The following is a 22841-nucleotide window of genomic DNA, read 5'->3' as shown; positions in this document are numbered from 1 at the left end:
TGAAACCATGAAAGAATCAGCAGTGAACCAGACGTCACGATCAGTCAATATATTACACACATATTGCATCATGTTTATTGCACTAGTCAGTGTCAGCCTCACACACTTCATCACACACAAGATGATTCATGACTGCTGTTTGTATGAGTAATCTGTGTTCGTCAGGATTGTGTGTCATTCAGATTGGATTTTTTTTTAAAGTGTTCAGTACTGTGAGGTAGAAACAGGAATTATAGTATGCAGAACAATAATTTGTATTTAAATTGAAAGAAAATGAATTACAGTGCAACTGCTGCAAGACTCATAACAGACACTGACATGTTCTTATACATACAGCTGTTATTTTATTCAGACACTGAATCTTCAGCAGATTTGATTTGAATCTGCTTTGAACCAGTTGAAACCCATGACTTAAAGAATAAAAAAAGAGTCATGAACAAAAGAGAGTTGGTATAAGTAACAGAACAGAACAGAACAGAGATAATAGAATAGAATTCAATTGAGACAAGAATTCATATAGTTAATGTAACATAGATAAACCTCACAGAAAGTTCAATCTATCTAGTTAATTGTCCATAAATTATGAATTCAGATTTAAAAATTAGATTTAAATTTAGACTTTAAATTTAAAAGTGGCAATGCACAATTCCTTTTAAATAAAAAAGAAATAAAATTCAATCGATGATTTCAGTGTGAATGTTACTATAATCTATAGACATTTGAATATGTTTAGAGGGCTGAATTACTCTAAAATTAAATATCCATTAAATAAATCTTAAACATGGAGATGTCTGTAGTAGAGCTTTTGCCTGTTTAAATATCCATTCTGAAGAAATAGGTTTCCTTGTTTGACTTTGGATGATTCTGTAAAGTTACACAAATGCATCCATGTGTGCTGATCACTATGGGTTTGTGTCTGTTGATTCTGTTGAATATGATGTCTGTAGTAGCTCTTTATTCACCTGATCCAGAGAAGCCAGGTGTAGCATGGAGATGATTTTGGATTGCCTTTAAATGCCTTATTAAAGCTGCACTTGGATCTTACCATCTAGTCTCTGTGCCTTCCGTGACAGCGTGTACATGTTTAAATGTTTGTGCTCCCCACCCCCAAGCTCGCGACTCCCATTAAACATTGCATAAACAATAGAATAAGTTCAAACAGCTAATGTAACTTTCAAAATGGATCTTTACAAAGTGTTTGTGATACAGCAAGTCAGATCATGTAAGTATGGCATGTATTTGGTGGATGTTTACATTTGATTCTGAATGAGTCTGCTAGTGCTGCGTGGCTAATGGGGCTAAAGCTAAAGCTGTTGGAGAGATTTATAAAGAATGAAGATGCGTTTATGAATTATACAGACTGCATGCGTTTAAAAGTGAAAATAACAACATGGCTCTGGAATACAGTAAGAAACAATGGTAACTCTAACCACATTTAACAGTACATTAGCAACATGCTAACGAAACATTTAGAAAGACAATTTACAAATATCACTAAATATATAATGTATCATGAACAGTTATTATCGAGCCATCTGCCATTTTTGCTATTGTCCTTGCTTGCTTCACAATACCTGCATAACTTCTGATGATTCGGCTGTGCAGCTTCACAACGTCAATACTGGCTTGTCTAATGCTTAGAACATGGGCAGGCATATGCAAAAGTTGGGGGCGTACATATTAATGATCCCAACTGTTGCATCACAGTCGGTGTTATGTTGAGATTTGTATGTTTTTCAGTGGTCTTTTGCACGAACGAGATTTACATAAGAAGGAGGAAACAATGATGTTGTAGATTCACTTTATATCATTTCCATGTACAGAACTCTTATTATTAAACTATGCCAAGGTAAATTCAATTTTACAATCTAGGACTCCTTTAAACATGTTTATAGTGTGCAAGAAACCATTACCAGGAAAGTAAACTAAGAAGAAAAAAATTTACTTAAAATATGAAAATTTTTAATCATCACTACTAATGCTGGAGTACTAAGTCCAGTTTACAATGTGGATCCTTCAGTATGTCAGAGAGCAGCTTCACTCCTGAATCTCCTAGTGAATTCATTGCCAGATCCAGTTCTCTCAGGTGTGAGGGGTTTGATCTCAGAGCTGAAGCCAGAGTAGCACAACCTTCATCTGTGACACCACAACCACTCAACCTGTAGAGAACAATGACACTCTTCAGTCACTCAGCTCAGGATCTACAGCTCAGATAAGCAGGAACTTCACAATTAGAAAAAGAGACTTAAAAAAAATCATAAAAAATTTAAACCGAGGTACCATGTTCAACAGCAAACTCACAAATCATGTTTTTCCACCTTCACAACATCTCTAAAGAATATGAGACCTATGTTGTGTGAGGCTTTTTTTTTTTTTTGTCATTTCTATCCATTTTACACTCAGTACATTTCCTGACATGTGAATAAAACTACAGATTGATCCTACTGATTATAAGAACTGCTACAACTATAAACTATTTTTGACCATTTCTTTGTGAGTACCAGTGTGTGTGATTCTCAGACAGATGATTTACCACAGTTTCTCCAGTTTACAGTGAGGATTCTTCAATCCCTTAGAGAACAGCTTCACCCCTGAATCTCTTAGGTTATTCCATGACAGATCCAGTTCTCTCAGGTGTGAACGGTTTGATCTCAAAACTGAAACCAGAGCAGGGCAACCTTCATCTGTAACACCACAAAGCCTCAACCTGTAGAGAACAATGGCACTCTTCAGACTCTCTGTTTAAGATCTACAGCTCAGATAAGTAGGAACTTTACAATCAGAGAGAGACTTAATCTACGGCACCATTAACAGCTCCAGTCTAAGATTCAGATCCGCTTCAACATGCAGCTTAATTTCAATATCATAAAAAGTTAAAAATCCTATGCACCACCCAGTTGTTTATCATAAATATAGTATGTAAGACCCATTTTGTTTTATTGTATATCATTCATTAATCCCAGTAGGAGGAGAATGAGAATGTGGAGAATATTACACAATCTTACCATAGTATCTCCAGTTTACAGTGAGTCCTTCAGTCCTATAGACAGTAGTTTCACTCCTGAGTCTTTTAGATTATTTGCAGTCAGATTCAGTTCTCTCAGGTGTAAGGGGTTTGATCTCAGAACTGAAGCAAGAGCAGCACAACCTTCATCCTTGACACCACAATTACTCAAGCTGTAGAGGATGACACATAATCTACACATAGCTGAAGTGGATTGATATCGTCTTGGTCTGGAGCAAGGTTTATGTAAGGTAACATGAAATCTGCCCCAATGGCTCTCAATTAGAGCATGCTGCAGTTAAATTTTTAACCACAGATTTACATAGGAAATTTATGGAGCATTGTACAGCTGGGGAGGGCTCAGAGACTGGCTGCCCCACTTTGTATCATGATACATGCCTGCCAAATCCATGCGTTAAAAAATATTTACAATTTATTATTAATTGAGTGTATATAGAGGTCTATGTTTTGAGGAATATTTCGCCCTTACAGATGAGCAGTGGCTGGTTGACACATTTATACAATCTTACCACAGTTTCTCCAGCTTACAGTGAGGATGTGTCAGTCCCTCAGAGAGCAGATTCACTCCTGATGCTCCTGGTTTATTTCCACTTAGATCCAGTTTTCTCAGGTGTGAGGGGTTTGATCTCAGAGCTGAAGCCAGAGCAGCAAAACCTTCATCTGTAACACCACAATAACTCAACCTGTAGAGCACACTGACATTCATCATTCTCTCAGTTCAGGATCTACAGCTCAGATAAGCAAGAACTTCAAAATCAGAAAGAGAGACTTAATCAGAGGCACCATTAACAGGTCCAGTCTAAGATCCATAAAAATGCAAAAATCTTTTATTAAAAATGCATCACCAAATTATGTTTATACTCTCATAAATATAATATGTAATATGTAAAATTGTATCAGACACTTTGTAAAGAACCTAAAGTGACACCCCATAATCTGACAGGACACATTATTTGTGTTCATTTTATTCTACTGTATGTAATTTACTAATCCCAGTAGGACGAGAATGAGAATGTAGATACTTTTACACAATTTTACCCCAGTGTTTCTATTTTACAGTCAGGATCCTTCAGTCGATCATAGAGCAGATTTACTCCTTGGTCTGTTAGGTTGTTAAATGACAGATCCAGTTCTCTCAGGTGTGAGGGGTTTGATCTCAGAGCTGAAGCCAGAGCACTACAACCTTCATCTGTAATACCACAATTGCTCAACCTGTAAAGAACAATGACACTCTTCAGGCTCACAGTTCAAGAAAAAACTGAACAAATGACATGATATATATGAATGTCTCCTTTTATTGCTTTGGTACAAAAACACATGCTAACATCATAAATGGGATCATGTTTTATTAGTGTAATTATTTTAGTGTGATGTAGCTTTTTGGCAGGCCTGAACTGGGTCTTCTCGAGTCTACTGTGGGACATGTTCAGAAAAAAAACAACAACCCCATAATATGGTGGTGTTTATTTATAAGTGCACCAAAAATCTAATAATCTAGCAGTCAAGATATATACACAAGTGTACAGTCCCGTAAAACAAAGTACCAAACCAACAAAAAACAAAAGATTCTCCACCGGGCCCTGTGAACTCTTAGTGACTGAACAGGAACAGAAGAACCACTCTGCTCCGAAGCAAAAAGCTGATTGTGCATTGCATCTGCTTCCGTATTTATACCTGTGCTGTGGGGCGGAGTGCAAGATGCAAATCTCACATGCCAATGTACACTGGCTTGTTTAGTTCTCTCAGGCAAGAGCCCAATTCATCCCAATTCGACTGAAAGGGAACAGCTTATTTTCTGTAGCTTTTATAAGCTTTCACTTTTGTGAGGCTGTTTAGCACACCGTAGGAAAATTAGCCATTGTTTTGTGATCGATTACTATTTATATTACCTTAGTTTTCCGACAAATATCATCAAATTTAACATTGTATCTATAGTGTATAAGAAAACACAAAAAAACAGCACACTCTGAAACATCCTGTGAAATCTATGCTTGCAAAGTCCATGCATGAAATCCGTTATGGACGACCCTCGTGTTAGTTAAAGGTGATAGAGAGGATTTTTTCGTCGACTGAGAATCCAAAGACTGTTACTGAGTTTTTTAAATGAGCACATGCGTAAGAACAACCCCCCTCCTTCACAGTTCATTTCAAAGGAACGCCTCCCAAAACTCATGCACGAGTATTGGAACATGAGTGTTTACCATGCATTGTACAGCATTCGCTGTGTCGTATTTTTTGGATTCATTATGTCGGACTCACTGCAGATAACTCATAATCTGCAGTTGTTACTCCTGTCTCCTGACAAAAACATTGCATGCGGCGGCTGTAGAGTGTGGAAAGTTACAGGAGAGTGCAGCCGCGCTCATCTCTCACAAGGAACGTCACGGCAGTGATTGACAAGCCAGAGGGCCAATCCGTGCACGTCTCTCACAAGGAACGTAATGACAGTGATTGACAAGCCAGAGGGCCAATTGGCTGATGTTTTTAAGGCCCTACCTTGTGCACAGATGATGTATATTAATATTATTCCTTTCAGTGCACCTAATAAATAGTCTTTTATCAGTTAGTAAAGACAGTTTCTAGTAATATTGCAAAAATGTATAAAACAAAACATCCTCTTTAGCACCTTTAACATTGTCAGAGTCTGAATCATGCTCAAATTGGTTTGAAATTGACACCATTCTTAATGTTTACATCTGAGTACTAGAGCTTGCAGTTATGGAGGGGTGGGACATTTCCCAAACATGCACTAATGCTGGGTACACACTAACAGATTTTTAAAATCACATAAGATTTTAAAAATGTAAGAGACCACAAACATGAGGACAAAAAATCCTAGATTTAACCATTTTGCTCTTATAGTGTGTGGTGTGCCATGATGTGACAAAAACAGCATACCACACACTAACAAATTTTCATCCAGAGTCCTGACTGTGAACACGGGAAATCTAGCAAAATCTCTCAAGACTTCATAATAAACATGGTGGATGATAGGCAGGAGGAAATTACGATAATATGGTTTGGAATGATTTTTACAGAAAAGCATATCTAAACACTTTGACCACTTTGAACCAATACTGATGCCATTATTTACATTTCCAACGAAAGCATGCAGCTATTGCCCGTAATGGTAAGGGATGTGGCGTTTCCGTACAACATGCGCTAGATGCTTCAGCGAATCCAGAGCCATTGAAAAACATATTTAATGGATCTGAGCGAATCACAATACACTGGGCCAGGTAACTAATCTGAGCCCATTGTGTATTTCGGAGGGAGTGGTATCATAGAACCAGGAAGTCAAAGCGGCTGTTCAAACTGACAATGGAGACTGCATTGTAGAGGTAAAATATATGAAAAATACGGCGTTTTTTAAAAACAAAGCATTAAGACATGTTAAACTGTGCCTCATTATATATGAAAGATTTGACTGCACACTCACTTGCAGAAAGTTTTTATTGACCCAACATTTCGGCACAAAGTCTTTGTCAAGATTTATACGTTGTCATACCTTGACAAAGGCTTTGTGCCGAAACGTTGTCAAGGTATGACAAGGTATAAACAAGGTATGACATGGTCAATAAAAACTTTCTGCAAGTGAGTGTGCAGTCAAATCTTTCATATATATTTAGATTTATCTCTCTTGACCTGCACCTTGGATGGAGTGTGTTTGTTTATGTATCTCTTGAACTGTGCCCCACTAACACAATCAAGCCTAGAAAAAAAACTGTGAACCATCCCTTTAAGATCCTTTTTTTTTTTTTTGCATACAAGGCATTGCAAAATTTGGCCCCGGATTACATTTGTGATCTTATTAGGCCATACACAGCTTCAAAGTCATTAAAGATGCCCTAGAACCTAATTTCACAAGATGTAACACTAGCTTAATACAGACGTTAATACTGGCTTGCCTAATGCTTAGAATACGAGCTGGCATATGCAAATATCCCAACTGTTGCGTCACAGTTGGTGTTATGTTGAGATTCGCCTGTTTTTCAGTGGTCTTTTGCACGAACAAGATTTACATAAGAAGGAGGAAACAATGGTGTTTGAGGCTCCCTGTATGTCATTTCCATGTACAGAACTCTTGCCAAGGTAAATTCTAGGGAACCTTTAAGATCTTGTGATCAGTTACTTTTATCTGTTCCTAGTTCTCGTTATAAATCAAATGGTGATCGAGCTTTCTCTGTAGTTGCCCCAAAGCTCTGGAACAGTCTACCTTTGAACATCAGGGCCTCTCCATCCCTGGATGCTTTCAAATCCAGTTGAAAGACTTTTTTTTACTTTCTAGTGTTCAAGTGATGCTGTGTATGTATGTATTTTGAATAGCTGGTGTTCTACATTATGTATGTATGTATGTATGTATGTATGTATGTATGTATGTATATTTTGATTGATTTTGATACTTGATTTTGATACCTGATTTTTATTTCTATTACTGTTTTTTTCTTGTCTCTTTTAAACTCTGATTCATTTTTATTGTAAAGCACTTTGGATCAACTACGGTTGTTCTCTATATATAAAGCCTGACTTGACTAAAATCATAAATGTGATCATGTTTTATCAGTGTAATGATTGTTGTCAGTGTGACTTACTGAACTGATCTGGATTCCTTAACCACAGGCAGCAGCTTCTGAAGAACTTCATTTGCTGTATTTTGTGCTCCAATAAACTGTTTTAGATCAAAAACATCCATCCTCTGCTCTGATGTCAGCAACACATAAACCAGAGCTGACCACTGTAAAGAGGAGAGATTGGTTCGTCTTATTTCTCCAGATTTCAGATAATGTTGGATCTTCCGCATCAGTGAATCATCACCCAGTTCATTCAGACAGTGGAACAGATTGATGGATCTCTCTGGAGAGCGATTCTCGCAAATCATCTGTTTGATGTACTCAACTGTATCCTGTTTGTTGTAGGAGCAGTTTCCTGTCTTTGTCAGTAGTTCTCGTAAAAGAATCTGATTGGACTCCAATGAGAGACCCAGAAGGAAATTCAGGAAAAGGTCCAGATGTCCATTCTTACTCTTTAAGGCCTTTTTTAGGGCTCTCTGATGCAGCTCAGATAATGGATTAAGTGTTTTGCAGTTGTTTGTAAAGGAGTGGTGAGCATATAGAGCTGCTAGATGTTCCTGGATGCTCAGATGAACAAAGAAGAAGACTTTCCCCTGATACAAAACAAACTCCTCTCTGAAGATATGAGTGTACAATCCTGAGTACACTGATGCTTCTGTCACATCAATGCCACATTCTCTCAGGTCTTCCTCATAGAAAATCAGGTTGCCTTTCACAAGCTGCTGGAAAGCCAGTTTCCCCAGTTTGAGAATCATGTCTTCATTCTTCGCTTTCTTCTCATGGTCCTTCTCATGTTTGATGTTGGTCTGAATGATCAGGAAGTGCGTGTACATCTGAGTGAGAGTCTTGGGAATCTCTCCTCTCTCTGCTTCACTCAACATCTTCTCTAGAAAAGTGGCTGAGATCCAGCAGAACACTGGGATGTGGCACATGATGTGGAGGCTCCTTGATGACTTCAGGTGTGTGATGATTGTATTGGCCAGACTCTGATCACTGATTCTCTTCCTGAAGTATTTCTCTTGCTGTGGCTCATTGAAGCCTCGTACCTCTGTCACTCGATGGACACACTCAGAGGGGACGAGATCAGCTGCTGCTGGTCTGGAGGTGATCCAGATGAGAGCAGAAGGAAGCAGATTCCCCACAATGAGGTTCATCAGCAGCACATCCACTGAGGCTGATTCAGATATATTACACAGTTTCACTTTGCTCTTAAAGTCCAGAGACACACGACACTCATCGAGACCATCAAAGATGAACAACACTTTATACTCTTCACTGGATATTTCCATTTCTTTTGTTTCAGGGAAAAAGACATGAAGAAGATCTGAAAGACTGAGTGTTTTTTCCTTTATCAAGTTGATCTCTCTGAAAGGAAGTGGAAATATAAGCTGGATGTCCTGATTCTCTTTCCCTTCAGCCCAGTCCACAATGAACCTCTGCACAGAGACTGTTTTTCCAATGCCAGCGACTCCCTTTGTCAGCACAGTTCTGATGGGTTTGTCTTGTCCAGGTAAAGGTCTAAAGATGTCATTGCATTTGATTGGTGTGTCTTCTGTTGCTGCTCTCCTGGATTGTGTCTCAATCTGTCTCACCTCATGCTCATTATTGATCTCTCCACTTTCACTCTCTGTGATGTAGAGCTCTGTGTAGATCTCATTCAGGAGTGTTGGGTTTCCCTGCTTTGCTGTTCCTTCAAACAGACACTGAAACTTCTTCAGCAGATTTGATTTAAATGTGCTTTGGACCAGTTGAGAATCACAACTGAAAGAATAGATTATTCGATTATTGAAGAAGTAAAAGTGATAGTAAACCATCTTTACGTCTAGACAGATCAGATTAGATGACATGTGTCTTCCCCAAAATGTTCCTTGAGTGTCCATAGACTGTTCACTAACTATGGACAAACATGGACAGAACAGAGACTATTCAATTGAGAAGAGAAAACAGAGACAATAATTCATATGATGTCATTCTGCGTCACCTTAACCAGAGGTCCCTGGCCACACATGTTAATTTTGATTTATTTTTCTGGTGAAAGAGATTCATAAATGAAGAAGAAAGTAAATATTAATTCCTGGCATTTAATAGTAATTCACTATTAAATAGAGTGGGATCAAAATGACACAGAGATATGTAGGTCTATTTGTAAAATTTGATTTTAGCAGTCTTTGTTTCATTATATGCCAATGGTGACCATTCAAAAATGGGACTCTGAAGCACCATCAAATTTTGCATGCCTGTAACTCAAGAAGTATTAAATATATCTTAATAGCCTTTTTCAATTCTTAACAAAATTTTATTTTGGTATCTTACATTTTTAAGGCCCTATATCTGGGTATTTACTTTAAAGTTCCAAGAGGTCTGGTCTCTACATTTCTTCCCCAGTGGAGTTCTGGACAGTACTGTTTTGGATCAGTTATACATTTCCATTGGGCAACAGTAGTAGTTTGTAAAAGGAAAAAAAATCTTAAACACTCAAAATAATCATCAAAGATGAGAATCTTGGTCCCCGAGAGCCAAAGTTGTGATGTCTAAGAATTTTTACCAATATTCAACAAAAAAAAAAAGTAAATCATTTTCCCAAATGGATATGAATATAAAAGGTTAAATCAAATGTTTTATCAGGCTATTTTTATGTATTTATTTTTTTTTTATTTTTTTTTTATATATTTAGACACCTAGGTGTTGGACACCTTGGGACAGAAAACATACTGAAACATTAACTTAGTTGTCACAAACCTGTTTAGTTAAACAGTAGGAGACATCTGTATGACAGATAAAAACAGGAATTGTATTTTGCTGCATTCTCGTTTTCTGCAGTGTTTTAGCAAAAGTATCTTGACTAAAAACTTTGACTAAAAGTATTTTTCATGAGCAGATTGCTGAATTTGACCAATTTTCTGTGGTCGAAAATTAAATGTGAATTACTTTGCATAGAGCTAATACTTATTTAAAGAGGAATGTCTGAAGAACAAGTAGAGAAATGTTCCTTTATTCATTCATATAAAAAAAAAAAGATAATTGAAAATTGTAATTTTCACTGCCCTCCACAAAATAGTGGATTACACAGTAAATATTTGTTCATGAAATTTAATAACAAATTGTTGGATTTCATCAGTATGTTTATCTTCCTTCAGAAAAAAATATTAACAAAATAATAAAAAAAAATCCTGGGAAACCTAAATTTGGTTGATTTGACACGGAATGACCCTATAGTTAATTTTCCATGTAAATAAATCTAACATAGAGGACAATCTTATATACCTCAGATCAGTTGATGTGTGTTTTTCCTCAAGGTTTATTGACTCTCCCACAGACACATCGCTCCGGTGAGATTGATCTGTCACCCTCAAATTGACTTTAATATAATAATGACAATAGAATAGAGATAAGACAAGAATCAATAAATTCCACATGAGAAGGCTGTTTATCAAAAAAGCATAAGATAGTATGTTGAAGAGTGACGACACTGTCCAAAGATAATGTCATATATCATCTAGTGGTCTACAGTATCTGTGTGTCTTTTTTGACCGTGTTTAAAGATCCTGAGTGGCTCCAACTACTGTATATCCCAAACCAGAATATGAGAGAGACAACAGATTACAATACCAACCCGGAAAAACACCCACATCATCCTGTTATGTGCAGAAAATGTATCCTTTATAAAAATTAAGATCATATGAAGATTTAAGTACCTGCATCCTGGAGAAAAATCTACATGGCTTAATGTCTGTGTGTCATCCATGATTCATTCAGTCTTCATGGAGCTGCTTGGATAAATCTGATCAGAAACACATACACTCAAGATATCAGAATATAAGATATCAGAAGATTAATTCGACTCACTGGAGCGTATAGAACTGATAACAGAAACTAAAGAAAGAAAACAACTCAGACTCATAGGTAACTGTTAATTGCTAGAAAATTAAATATATTATTACTGAGTAAATTAAGTGAATTGAATCTTTTGACAAATAAAATAATATGAATAAACCCAAATAAACAGCAACAATAACAATAATTCAGTTCACAATCAACACTTCAGTTCAATTTAGGAATTTAGATTTCAAAATCAGTATACAAGTTTCAAGAATAAATTTCCAAATCAGTATCCACAGTCATAAGGAAAATGTTCAGGAATTTGATTCAATGTCCAGATGTCACTCAGTATTTTAGTTCAGTTTCAGTTCAACGGGAAAAACCCAACGAGTGATCCAAGGGAATTCCAGAGAAAAAAAATAGCACAGTTCAAGGTGAATATGGTTTGTCCTACCAGTTCAGCAAAATGATTGTTCTTTTAACTCCCAGGTAGTACTTCCATACAATTATTATGAAAATACAGATTAAATTACCGTTTTCAGATGCAGTGTATAATCCGTGTATTATTCTTTCAGTCATTTTTTGATTTAATATTGAAAGTAGAAAAATAAGAAAATGGCTTTTTTGTTTTTTTGTTTGTTTAAAAAAAACAACAACAAGAATTTAGCTTGATTTTTCATTTTTCGTTCATAGGTAGAAAAAAAATAAACTGCTTGAATATTAATATTCGATTTCTACACATAAGCGGAAATTAAATTCCCCTTTCTCCTCATTGGTCAGCAGACGATCAAACTGTGCCGTCTTCAGTTCATCCGCACAGCAGAATAACAGTCCTCCTCTGCGGGTTCTTAATGCATTTATTGTAAATACATTTAATCTTTTTCTCATCAAACAACCAGAATAGTGAATTGCTTGACACAACCTGCACCAGAGCACAGCCTAGACAGGGCTTTCTTCTGTGTAGGCTAGCAGTTCTCAAAGTGCCAGGGGGCCCGCAAAATAATTTGCTATATTGTACTGTATTTTCCGGACTGTAAGACACGTTATCATCACATGCGATCGTTAGTGTCTTATATAATGCACTTAACATCAAATAATCTAAATGTAGACTTTTAAAAGTAGACGTGTCAAGTATTCGCTTTGTCTTGGTTCATAATTGTGGCGTGCATCAGAAAGATGTTAAAGGAGATCGAGACACGCTAAAGCAGCGCATTCTGATGTTTTCTTTATTTTTCAAGTTATGACATTTTGTAGTCATTTTGAATGTACACACACACTAATACATTTTACCATTTTGAATGATGTCCTTCTTTCATCTGTATGACTATAAAGAGTATTAGTTTACGTTATTCCCCTTCTATCTAAGTGATCACGCCGGCGCACTCATACATATCAGTTCTGGCAGTGCTGACATGACATCGCAGTGTTAATTATAAAAATAAAATATTCTTAATTTCATTTGTCTGTAGTACAATATAAAGGTCAATCATCTGTCACTTTCCGGTATTCCAAACTCATTTCTCTGTGCTGATTTACGTGTATGCTGTATTTGGACACGACTGAAGTACGAGCCTTCTTTGCATAAATACTTTAGCATCCAAGTTACATCACAAATATGGAAACTTTGGACTGAATGAGAGATTGAGAGAGATATTTAAATAAATTAGTTTAGACTCTGTGTTTAAAATAAATGTTGTTTGTAACCAATGACACTAAATATAGGCTATTTTTATAGGCTACAATTTATAATTTATTATAAGCCTACATGGCTACTTAAATTTTTTCATTGTTTTTTTTTATTTTATTTTTTTTATGAATTCCATTCATTTAAAGATTTGTCATGGAGTGACGGGAGGTAAAATATGCATAGCCTACATGTTAATAGTGTTTATAATGTTTGTTAATGTTATATTTGTGTAGACAAATTCACTTATGGCTCTACGCATGTGTCACGATCCCAGTTCTGTTTTGTATGGACTCTTGCACCACACTAACTTTTGCACTTCACCGGACTACATTTCCCATCATCCATTGCACTGATTACACACACCTGCAGCCAATCACACACCCTACATAAGCCATGCCCTTCCTCTCTCATGGCCATGTATTGTTTAGCATTTATGCTGTTTTGCGTAGCTACTTTAAAGAGCCAGTTCCCTGTCCTTGTTTGAGTGTCTAGTTCTAGTCTAAGTCTAGTCTTGTCTTGTTTTCTGATTGCCTATTTTCTGATTACCTGCCTGTCTTGGACTTCTCTCTCGCCTTACCCTTTGGACTCTGTTTGCACCTCTCTTGGACTATTACCTGTTTCCTCTGGATTATTCTTTAGCCTAGCCCTCTTGGATATTGTTTGCCACAGAATGGTCACACTTCTCCCTGGATTACTCTTCTGTCTTGCCCTCTATATGTATGCCATTGTCAGACCCTTGACTGTTTTGACCATGTTTTGGAATAAAGCTTTGCATATGGATCCTCACGCCTCCCGTTAACAGCATGTAAGAGAAATAGGCTATTATAAGTGTTTATTTAATAAATATGAATGTACTTCACATCCTTTACAGTACACTGCCCATTAGTCTACTTCTTAGGCCTGTTTTGTTTAGAGGGCTAACTCTCAAAATCTGTGTGGGAAAGTTGCGGGATGAGCTGGACAGTGTGGAGAGAACGCACAATAACTTTCCTATGGAGGTTTAGTTGGCAGAGAAAATAACACACACCGTTTTGTTTGACATCAATTAATACTCAATATTAATGAAATAAATATTTCCTGTGCACTTACAATACTGGTCTGCGCTTGACTGTAGGTGTGTTTATTTGCTTAGAGTTTAACCCATCGCAACTTACTGGAACTGTGAGAACTCACATTGATGTTGTTCTAAAGGCTTATTACCTTCTTTTTTTGGAACACACTCACACACACACACACACACACACACACAAAGTCCTGCTCGTACTTGCCAAAGAGGCATGTTATTACATTTATAAGAATCGTAGAATCAGCATTGTATGCGAGTGCGCAGCAGTTTATGGTGCATCCTTTGGAGATATTGTAAGGTAACCAGAACCTTAGATACTTTGATCTCCTGAGATATCCCACAGAGTGAAGTTGCGGGTAAGCTTCTTTCCATCCCATCCCTCCTTCACTTTGTGAGAACTGAATGAACGAGTACAATAAGAGTAAAGGGTTAAATAGAATAATCAAATGTCTAGATAAATTATAAATATAAATGGTCAATAATCAATTGGCATTCCAACTTAAATTCGAAGTCATAGTAAAATGGAGTCAGATAAGAGTTTTAATGGAATTAAACTACTTTGCCACACTGAAAAGACAAGAAACCTTCCCCATCCTATGGGAAAACTGACACTGGGCCAATTGTGCGGGCCTTACAATATCAATTATAATACATTTTAATAAAACACAAGGGCTACATTATCTCAGAAGAGTATGTATTTTAGTCTCTCTGTTGTTCTCCGGATATATAGTTCTTGCGTGAACGTTATAGGCCTATTATATAGGCTACCCATCAATTATTCTTTCCTTTTTGTATTAGTGTGTAAAAATAATTAATTAGGCCTAATTATATTTAATTTATATTTAATTTCATTGTTAGTCTGGTTGTTTGATTAGAAAAAGATTAAATGCATTTGCAATAAATGCGTTATTTGCAGCAGAGGAGGACTATTATTCTCCTGTGCGGAACTGAGGAAGAACTGATGAGGCAAGAACTGAAGAGTTAAGCCAGTGAAAATGTCTTAACCTCCGTCAGTATCCACTAGCCTAGAAAGTGAGAGTAAAAAGTGACGGAGCTGTAGGCATCTGATGCTGCATAAACTGAGCATATTATCGACAAGAGACAAATTTCAACATAATATGCTGATAATGGTAGGCTATTTAACTGACTGAATTTATTCCAATATTTCTTTTGTGGCCCATACATACAGTGAAATAAATTAAGAAGAATGGTATTTTGTTAAACAGGTTGTTTTTTTAAAGTCAGTGCTTGAAGTAAAGCTGCTCTTAATTTTTTAATTAAGGGCGGGAATGAAACACCGCTTTCAACTGATTGGTCATTGGTTTGATAGATTCTTGCCACTACATTTAATCTCTTTCTCATCAAACAGCCAGACTAACGAATGGCCAACGGCTTGGCACATACCATACCGAGGCAGAACTTGGACAAGGCTTTCTTTTATGTGTCCATAAATTCAGCAACCTATGCGCGTTTATCTCAGAAATATTATTATTATTATTATACTATCTAATCTCAGAAATAACAATTTACTTCGCCCCTGCATTCACAACTACCTATTAGCCAACACCTTTGGCACACTGCCTGTTTATTATTGTTGACCAAAAATTTTCTCTGCCAACTAAACTTCCAAAGCAAATAAAGTCACAGAACCATGAGCGACTGACTCGCAGTAGGCGCAGAGAGTTGTTTTTTTCCTGAATGAATAAGAGTCTTTTAACAACATATTATTATAGATGATGATCAGCGTTTCGAATGAATTGACGAATGAATAAATGACTCCTTCCTTAACACAATGACTTACCATCACCTAGTGGTGATATTACTTTCATAATCCAAATATCATTTCATTTAGTCATTTCATATTTCTGTATAAAAATGTTGTTTAAAATATGAATCTCAATATATTATACAGTAGTAACTGCTGTGTAAATATATTTAGTGTAAGTATATCTGAAAGCAACTTCATGCAGTTGTTTAATACTGATTTAATTGGTAACAGCATATGTGTCATATTATTCTAATTTATTTGACTACATTTGAGAATTTAACATTATAGATAGCATACATATTTAATAAGATTAGGAAAGAAATTCTATATAAAGGTTAAAAAAAAAAAAAAAAACCTGAAAATCATTAATATGAACCATATGGGAAAGTTAATTTCTGACACTGGTAGATGGCATTAAATATGAAAACCCTTCATCTCTGGTTTATTGTACAAAGTCTTATTTCAGGTTTCCATTAAAATAACTCAAACAAGTTCACCTTAAAAGCATGATGTCAAATTCATATTTCACTATAAAGTCAATCACTGAAACATTCTGTGGGATAACAACATTATGATATCAATCTGTGTAAAGTGTTTTATGAATAAAATAAGAACTATAATAGATGTGCTGTGAACATAAACTATGATATGATGTCATTTCGATGTCATTACGAAGTTCATTTCTGCCCACATGTATAGATAAAATAAAGTTGTTTATTCATTTTCTATCCCTGAACGAAAAATAAAAAATCAAGCCGAATTCTTGTTTTTCGTTTTGTTTGAAAAAAAAAGAAAAGCGAAAAAGGTGCCGTTTTCTATATTAAATCAAAAAACGACTGACCAAAAGATACATTGACCCATTTCATTCACATTACATTTCAAATGATAACTCTCCATATTTCAAAACCACACATACATTATAGAGAAAATACTCACCAAGGAAAAAGTAAATGAAAGAAGAAAATAAAATTAAAAAATTAAAAATTAAAAAAAATAAAAAGTTTTCTTTTGATTTGGTTTTAATCCAGAAGTGTTCTTTCGTGTGCATGTCAAACGTTTCCCGTTTGTCTCGACCTCTCTTTTCTTCGGCTATTACCCTTAAAGTATGATTTCTGAGGATATTTTTCACAAAATGATCTATTTTTAGATTATTAAAATTCTCTTTTGAGAGCTATGAACACGAATGCACTTTCTCGCGTCAGTCTGCGTCACAGTAGGCTTGTTTGAGATGTGCCTCGCCCTCGCCTTGCCTGAAACTCAGCTGAGAGTAGGCGGCTGCAGCGAGGGGAGGAGTGAACAAAGTGCAGGCAAGACGGACAGTTGTCTGTTCTCGTAGTGGATCAGAACCTACACTGTAAAACCTAACTGTGGAATTCACTAAATGAAATAAGTTCATTTTACTTAAAACTTTAAAAAAGTTAATTCAACTTAACAAATTTTGTGATGTGAACTCAAAAACGTATTATATTAAGTAGAACTCAAACTAAATAAGTCTTCTATGTTATTTTAACTTTAATGGTTTAAGTTACAGAAATTCATTTAATCTAGTAGCTTACGTCGTCTATAAATAAATAACTAAAAGCTATCAAATAAACACACAAACAATAATAAATACATTGATCTATTTCATATTAAACCTACACACCTACATTAAGCCTTTTAAAGTAATTACATTTATTCATGTCAAAGTATTATCCAAGTGCGTTTCTAGGCAACAAAAACCGCGCCGGTGCCATTTTCCCTCCTTCAGTCACAGCAGGACGGACTCACGCAACGGTCAAGAAAAATAACAGGTAAGCATTTCTAACTAACATACTTTATTCATATTTGTGGCACTTTTGAACGTTTTCGGTTTTATTCTCATACCTTAACCAGCTCAGTAATACTAATTTGTTTAACGTTTGCTAGCAAACAGTCGAGGCACCAGGCCGCCAGCCAACACGCTATCCTAGTTATCGACGGCAGGTGAAATGCCGTGTTTTATACCCCACAGGTTGTCTGTGGTAAATTAAGAAATATTTTTTGTGCTTTCTCACAGTCAGACTCAGATAACACGACTTTTATGTTTTGAGACGGTTGGCAGACCATCTTCCACATCCCTCGCGCGCGCGGCGCCATAGAAACTACAGCAACAGGTAATGTAAACCCACCCATTCCCTATATTACAACCTTTAAACTTATTGTTAATATTTATTTATGACCCGCTTCGTAAGTTTCATATAGTGTATCCTTGTAATGCTAATTCAGTTTACTAAAGCAGCCGAAGCCCCGGTGAACAGAGGCTCGAAGATCGTTTATGATGGCTGTTTTGCTAACGTTAGTTAACATTTAAGACTGTTATTTGCTCTTCACGTTTTCTAATGTGAAACTCATAATAACAATTTGTTGTCATGCTTTTGAAATTAATCTTTTCAGAGCAAAGACATTGAAAGGTGGTGTGATATCAACATGGCTACAATAATATGAGTAAGTATAATTCACATTGAACAAATCGATGGACTTTAGTATGGTACGAAATGCAAATTGTCACGTTATGAACATGTTAAATACATCTTTCTTCAATCTAAATTTTTGGGTAAATTGCTATTTTTGCAAATGTATGTAATGATGACCAGTAATTTATTGCAGCACAAATGGTAAGTATACTGAAGCAATACAATATTTGTTTTTGCAACTTATTATAATGGAATTTAAATCTAAACATATTGATCAATGCATACACAGCCCACACAAAAAATAATGCAAACCTCAACTTGTCACAGACACGTCAGGTTCCACCTCACTCCCTTACCCGCGCACTCAATCACCGGAATTCTAATCACCGCCACCTGAAGCTCATCATCACAGTCATCAGCCACACTACAAAAACCCCACACTCACACACACACATTGTCCGGTCTCGTTCGTTGTACAACTTGTTGTATGCTTACCTCAAGGACTTCCAAAGTGATACTTACCCGCCTCCATCGTCTCCTTCGTCTCCATTGTCTCCAGTTCTCCTCGTGTTCCTACCTGCCTGTGTGTGTGAGTGTTCCTGTCTGCAATCTCCAGCGTCTCCATCCACCATCACCTGCAGCACAAAATAAGGACAGTATTAACTTGCATTCTTCTCCAATAACCATCTTCATCACCATCTACTTACCTGTTGCTCTGCTGGTCACTTCAATAAACACCAAAACTGCTTATATCTCTGCTTCCTGTGTCTCTGTTGTAACAGAAGACCGGACCATAACAGCTACCCATCAGCATGAGCAACCGGGACCCGTTTCAAGAGCTCGTGGACGCATTGCGCCGAGCACTCACTCCTCAACACCCAGCACCGTCACCAGCACCCACCGCCGCTGCCTCTTCCGCACCCTCAGTCACCGTTGCTTCACCTGTTTACACCGCCAGTCCCATGGCCAAACCGGCGCCCTACTCAGGATCGGCGGAGGACTGCAGCGGATTCCTCCTTCAGTGTGAGTTGGTCCTGGAGATGCAGCCGCACTTCTATCCCACCGATACGGCGAAAATAGCGTTCATAATTTCCCAGTTGCAAGGTAAGGCCCTTCAATGGGCGGATTCCCTCTGGACTCAAAAAGGCTCTGTCATACAATCCTATTCTGCATTCGTGTCCCACTTCAGAGAAGTCTTCGGAAAACCCCTAACTGACTCTTCAACTGGTGAGAAATTGTACAATTTAAAACAAGGAAACAGTACTGTTAACGATTATGCCTTGCAGTTCAGAATGCTCGCCGCGACCAGCGGATGGAATGAACAAGCCCTCATCACCACCTTTCGACAAGGTTTGGAGCCTAATGTGCGGTTGCATCTCGCTGCATACGAGGACTCCACTGGACTCGAACAATTCATCCAACTCGCCATCCGCGTGGGTTATCGTATGCAGTCGTGTCTCCTAGAGCACCAGGGCCAGCCACTGACCACCACCCTCCGTCGATCCGAGCCCGTCAGCCCTCCAGAACCAGCCACCGAGTCAATGCAAGTGGATAACTCCCGTTTGTCCCCAGCTGAAAGACAGAGAAGGCTGACCCTGAATCTTTGTTTATATTGTGGATCTCCTGGGCATGTCATCTCCACATGCCCAACCCGTCCTCCTCGGCCCGTGGTGAGTGCTATCATTCCCTCTATACAACAGATGAAACCACTCACTACTATAGTAAACCTTACTGCTGATAATGCTTCTGTTCCAGTGGTGGCGCTCCTCGATTCAGGGTCAGCAGGAAACTTCATCTCCGGCGCCCTCTGTCGACACCTCGGGCTCAAGACCTCGCCTTCTCCGACTAACTACCAGGTCCACTCTATCACGGGTAAACCCCTGAGCCGCAAGATGATTCGTCGTGTCACGGGACCCCTTCAACTGCAAGTGGGCATCTTCCACACAGAGTACATCCATCTGCTGGTTCTGGAGGAATCCACCGCTGACGTGGTTCTAGGGCGCCCATGGTTGGAACTCCACAATCCCACCATCTCCTGGTGCACGGGCGAAGTCCTGAAGTGGGGTGATAACTGTTTCTCAAACTGCTTCCCAGAACTTCCAGTTTCAAGATCTCCTTCCTCCAAGAATATCTCCATCAATGCCACTTCCATCGAAAGTCCTGTGGAAAAGCGCTCCGTCGATGTTCCACCCGACTACGCCCCCTTCAGTGACGTCTTCTGCCCGCAACGTGCCTCCAAGCTTCCTCCACACCGGCCATGGGACTGTGCCATCGATCTGTTACCGGGTGAGCCAGTGCCTAGGGGACGTATATACCCCCTATCAGTACCGGAGGAGAAGGCCATGGAGGAATATATCAAAGAGGCCCTTAACCAAGGATACATCCACCCGTCTACTTCCCCTGCTGCTTCAAGCTTCTTCTTCGTGGCCAAGAAGGACGGAGGCTTGCGGCCTTGCATCGATTATCGCTCCTTGAACAAGATCACAGTAAAATTCAGATATCCACTTCCCCTCGTCCCAGCGGCCTTGGAACATCTCCGCGGTGCCACTGTGTTCACCAAGCTGGACCTCCGCAGCGCGTATAACCTCATCCAGATACGCGAGGGGGACGAGTGGAAGACCGCCTTCGTCACGCCCACCGGCCACTATGAATACCTTGTGATGCCGTATGGCCTGGTCAACGCCCCCTCCGTATTCCAGGATTTCATCCACGAGGTGCTCCGGGAGTTTCTCCACAAGTTCGTACTGGTGTATATTGATGACATCCTCATCTACTCCCGGAGCTTGGCCGAACATCGCCACCACGTTGCGGAGGTCCTCAAGCGCTTACGGCAATTCCATCTCTTCCTGAAAGCAGAGAAGTGCTCTTTCCACCAGCCCTCTGTCCATTTCCTCGGATATGTGATTGACCACAGTGGCATCCGGATGGACGAGGGGAAGGTCTCTGCAATCCAGAACTGGCCCACTCCAAGTACCATAAAAGAACTCCAACGCTTCCTTGGCTTCTCCAATTTCTACCGTCGTTTCATCAAGAATTACAGCACCATAGTCAGTCCACTCACCAACCTACTCCGTAAGCAGCCCAAGTCTCTGTCCTGGTCCCAGCCTGCCACAGAAGCTTTTGAGACCCTCAAGAAGGCCTTCACCACCGCTCCCCTCCTCGTCCACCCTAACCCGGACCTGCCATTCGTTGTAGAAGTGGACGCCTCCACCACCGGAGTGGTGTTCAATAAACACCGAAACTGCTTATATCTCTGCTTCCTGTGTCTCTGTTGTAACACAACTAACATCAAGCTAAATTGGTTCTTGCACACCACATTAATGGCATCATGACCTCCAAGGACCAATGATGTTTGATAATGTATTGTCACCATTTTCTGTATTGGCAGAGTGAATAACAACTTAAATTTCAGTCTGTCTTGTCATTTTGTATTGCTTCAGAAGAATACTGGTTACATCTTAAGTTCTGGTTATAGCTGACTTTATTAATATGGATAGAAAAATTATCTTTTGTGTTATTTTCCACTGGCACTTATCCTGAAGTTGACTTGGGTTTGTATAAAGGTGTCAATTAATTGCTAATCCTAGGTTGCAGTGATTGAAAATTGTCTTATCATGAATCATAAAAATAAACTGCCCATAAATGTTGTTTAATTGTGAGTTAAACTAACCTAATTTTTTTTTTTGATTTCAAGGGCTGCATTTTTTGGCTTTGATGTCATTCGATGTTTTTGATGAAATCAGATGTTAGTGAGGCCTACATCGCCAGCAAGATATTGAACACTTTTAATGTCCAGAAAGCTACTAAAAACATTTAAAACAGTTCATGTGACTACAGTGGTTCAACCTTAATATTATAAAGTGACTAGAATACTTTGTGCACCAAAAAAACAAAATAACGACTTTTCAACAATATCAAATGATTGCCGATTTCAAAACACTGCTTCATGAAGCTTCAAAGTTTTACGAATCTTTTGTTTCGAATCAGTGGTTCAGAGCGCTGAAGTCACTGATTTCAGTAAACGAGGCTTTGTTACATCAAGTGTTTTGAAATGTCAATGGTTTGTGTGACTTTGGCAGTTTGATAGCCGCTCCAAACCACTGATACGAAACAAGATTCGTAAAGCTTCATTAAGCAGTGTTTTGAAATTGACCATCAATAGATATTGTTGAATAAAGTCGTTTTGTTTTTTGGCTTACAAAAAGTATTCTCGTCGCTTTATAATATTAAGGTTGAACCACTGTAGTCATGAACTGTTTTAAATATGTTTTTAGTAGCTTTTTAGACATCTGAAAGTGTTCAATATCTTGCTGGTGATGCAGGCCTCACTCAGCCATCAGATTTTATGAAAAATACCTTAATTTATGTTCTGAAGATGAAAGAAGGTCTTACAGGTGTGGAACGGCATGAGGGCGAGTAATAAATGACAGAATTTTAATTTTTGGGTGAACTATCCCTTTAAGCACCACT

The 22841-nt window shown here is 38.1% G+C and overlaps 1 pseudogene; it reads right to left on the bottom strand.

The window, feature by feature from the left end:
* Positions 1-1796: 1796 nt before the first annotated feature.
* Positions 1797-17138, bottom strand: LOC137001992 (NACHT, LRR and PYD domains-containing protein 12-like; annotated as a pseudogene).
* Between the last annotated feature and the right edge of the window lie 5703 nt (positions 17139-22841).

This window comes from Chanodichthys erythropterus, chromosome 15 (assembly GCF_024489055.1).
Source record: "Chanodichthys erythropterus isolate Z2021 chromosome 15, ASM2448905v1, whole genome shotgun sequence".
Classification (NCBI taxonomy): domain Eukaryota; kingdom Metazoa; phylum Chordata; class Actinopteri; order Cypriniformes; family Xenocyprididae; genus Chanodichthys; species Chanodichthys erythropterus.
Note: the sequence above shows the minus strand (reverse complement) of the source record. Positions and strands in the feature narration are given on the sequence as shown.